This window comes from Gadus chalcogrammus, chromosome 7, assembly GCF_026213295.1.
Source record: "Gadus chalcogrammus isolate NIFS_2021 chromosome 7, NIFS_Gcha_1.0, whole genome shotgun sequence".
Classification (NCBI taxonomy): domain Eukaryota; kingdom Metazoa; phylum Chordata; class Actinopteri; order Gadiformes; family Gadidae; genus Gadus; species Gadus chalcogrammus.
Genome location: NC_079418.1, coordinates 1,118,308 through 1,122,123, shown reverse-complemented (window position 1 = coordinate 1,122,123; position 3,816 = coordinate 1,118,308).

The following is a 3,816-nucleotide window of genomic DNA, read 5'->3' as shown; positions in this document are numbered from 1 at the left end:
TGACGTACCGGATGCAGAAATATAGAACGCATGCGTGCCCATCCCCCCACTCCGGTCCAACAACAATATAAAATGATACCGTAATGCACCTGTTCTTTGTCTTTTGATCTTTTGAATAAATGGATCAATACATGATGAATCACAATGATCCCAACAGAGGACCGTGAGAGTTATTGAGCAGCAGATGAACCAGTCCAAAAATCGGCACGTTAACGGAGCACTGAACTAGGCCCTCTCGGATGCCAGGTCGAAACAACATTTGTTTCACTACGACTCCTTTCAGCTGCACACCTCCTTCTCCAGCAAAAAATAATTAGAGAGAACGGCTAATAAAATGGTTGAGGTGGCGTTTTGAAAAGAAAAAAACTTAAATTTTTGACACGGCATAAAGATAATTATGAGCCTTTGATTGATATCCAGACATTTTGTGCGGGGACACATTCCTGTTCCCCACTTGTATTGGAGTGAACGGACATATCTGCTTCTGGGTCCCATGATTTGAGGGACCCGTCCACAGCCCGCTTAAACAGCTGCAATACCAGGCTTGGCCGCTGAGCACTGGTGGATTGCGGAAGTATGCAATGTTCCTGGGGGCCTGAGCAGGAGGAGGAGGAGGAGGAGGAGGAGGAGGAGGAGGAGGAGGAGGAGGAGGAGGAGCAGCAGCGGCAGGGGGAGGGGCTGAGCTGGCTGGTCCAGCCCAGGAGGGAGCTGTGCTTCGAGGGTCTCTGCGCCGCGTCGGCCGTCAGCATGGAGCTGGACGCCCCCAGGGGGGCGGAGCCCGAGGCCCCCGTCCAGGGGGGCGGAGCCAGAGGCCCCCGTCCAGAATTCAGTGTATCTACTGGTAAACAATTAACAATTATCTAAATCAACAAAATGAAGCATAAAAGGCAATAGCAAACATAAAAAAGTATACTCATCATCCACAAGTAAACCAGATGTAGGCTAATTAAAAAATAAAAAACTCATTAGGTTACTCATGATTAAACCAAAACAGATTTAAATTGTAAAATAAAGGAAATGGAGTGTCCAGACAGCGCCCTCTGCTGGGCAGTGAAGCTCCACCTTCCTCTGACAGCTCTCACTGTCCCCAGCAGTAAAGTGGTTCTGTTGGTCTGAACAACACTTAAGGGCCCAGAGGAAGGCTTAGCCTTAGAAACGGGGGGAAGTTTGGGTCACCAGACCTTACGACGGGGGGGGGGCTCTCTAACACTGCTACCCTGTGTGTGCGGGCGCATGTGTGTGTAACGTATGCGCACCCTCACCCCCCTCCCTCACCCTCACCCCCCCATCCGCCCCCTCATGCGTGTGTGCGTGTGTGTGTGTGTTTGAGATTTGTGCTTCGAGTTTTGTAAAAATGGAACCCCCCCTCTCCCCCTCCCCTCCCCCCCCTCACGCACCCTTTGTGTGTGTGTGTGTGTGTGTGTGTGTGTGTGTGTGTGTGTGTGTGTGTGTGTGTGTGTGTGTGTGTGTGTGTGTGTGTGTGTTTGTGTGTGTGTGTGTGTGTGTGTGTGTGTGTGTGTGTGTGTGTGTGTGTGTGTGTGTGTGTGTGTGTGTTTCTATTCTATTCTCGATCGTTCGTAATTCTTATATCAATAGCCTACTCTCCAATAATATAATAATAGGCTATATAGGAAAATTGAGAAACGGCAATCTCAACAACCTTTTTTAAGCCACTGATTGTTTATATGTAGGGTACAGTTGGCTTGCCGTGTGAACACGCATAACTTTTCATTGATATTCATTCAAAATATTAACATACTATTTTAAAACTAGAGGCTGGTGTTTTGTTTTACATCATTTGTATTGTTCAGTAGTTATATGCCTACATGAGGCCGTAGCACAGTTAACAGACGAGCTGAGCTGGTGACGTCATCGAGTCCGTTGCTGTTCCAATTCGCTCGGTGCAAGAAGCTACTTCCGTTCTACTTCCGCTCCCTCGATTGTGATGCTCAGTACTTCCGGCACGATGGCGATGTTTTTCACCAGATGTCTACAAGACCTGCCCAAACTGACCATATCAGACGTCCACAGACTTGTCCAAAAAGGATGCGTTGCCCCCCGGAGTAAACGGGAAAAGGGGTACAAGATGTACCTCTCGAGTTATATTGACAATTTTGAAGGTAAGTTCCAAACTGACATCAGAATATGTTCACATTGTGCCATCGCTAGGTAGCTAGCTTGGTTCAGAAAACTAGAGACAAATCGCGCAGTTACTAGTTACTTTTCGAGCATCAGGTTGTTTGATCGACTGTACTGTGTTGAAAAGAAGTCCAGTGTGTTTTGATTCACATTATATGAATGACGTTGAATTCCCACAGTGTCAAATAAAGACCCGGCTGCGGGGAGGGTGACCGTCAGGGCCGTCTGCTATAGGTCCATGCGCAAACATGAGAAGCCTCACGACGTCAGAGTAGGGTGGAATACATGTGTTTAATCAGTTCAAGTTCAAGATTCTGGGGTGTTTTTGTGGCTATAGTTGGCGATGTGGATGTAGAACAACAATAATTCATCTCGAGTCTGTTTATTTTACTTAAACCTGAACTATACTTGGACATCCACACCCCAGAAACCGGTTGTTATTGCTCCTGTTCTTTGGAGCATACGTTTAAGTATGCCTTTTCATGGTGGGAACATTTGTCAGTGTGAGGTAAGAGCTGATTTTGTACCCTCAGTCTAGGCTATCGTAAATCCTCAAGTAAAGACAGAGATTAAATTATAAAACAGGCTGTCCAGCCTAAATAAATAAAACCCTCTGGCCACAATTGAAGATTTACGGTATACTAACCTGTTCAATTCTGTACTGCTCCTGTTCTTTGGAGTACAAGTTTAAGTAGGCCTTTACATGATGGGTACATTAGTCAGTGAGAGGTAAGAGCTGACTTTGTATCCTCAATCTAGGCCATACTAATCAGTTCAATGCTCTATTAATACTAAACTGTATTATTTAAATAATAATAATTATAATACTAAAATCATGTTTTATCCATAGATCACTTTTGAGGACAGCACTCAGCCACAGATTCAAATAGCTGCGGCTGAGTGTTCTTGTGTGGCTGGAACTGCTCTCTGCAATCACAGTGTTGCACTGCTGTACCAGAGCACGAAATACTCGGCATTGCAACTGAAAGCAGTTCCGCCAGTCCTCAGCTGCACTGAAACTGAGCAGCAGTGGCATAAGCCCCAAAAACTGGTTAGTACTTAAGAACTAAGGCTAATCACAAATTGTTAATGTTATATGGATTTTTGAATTCGATTTAAACTTTACCCGCTTTCTTGATAGGGTGTGAAACCTGGCAGAGTGAGTAATATGGTATTTGTCTCAACCAAACCAAAGTCGAGACAGTACACAGCTGCTGATGGTGTGAGGTAATATTCATTGTTAAGTACAAATATATTCTGCAGTCATTGTCAGATTGTTTTGTTATAAGAGTTATTGTTTTTTTTTAATTATGATGTAACTGTTTCAAAAGGAGCAAGCGCTACAAAGCAGTGCGGGGGGACTTGCCAGACCCAGATGTCCTGAAGGTCGACGAGGCATACCAGGACTTCATGGCAGACCTTGCACCATTAATCACCACGCTCTCCATAAGTCCTGGTGTCCCCCTCGTCAATTCCATTTTTGGGAGCGTTCAAGATGGAAGCCCTATTTCTTATCAGCACCCTGTGCCAGTGAGTAGGGTCATCATCCACCACCCAGACGCACCCTCTCCACCCCCACTGCCGTTACATGGTCACAGGCTGGACCCAAGCACATGTTCCTTTGTGTGCACTCACCAACAACAATGTAATGCAATGGCGCTTACCATCAATTTCGAC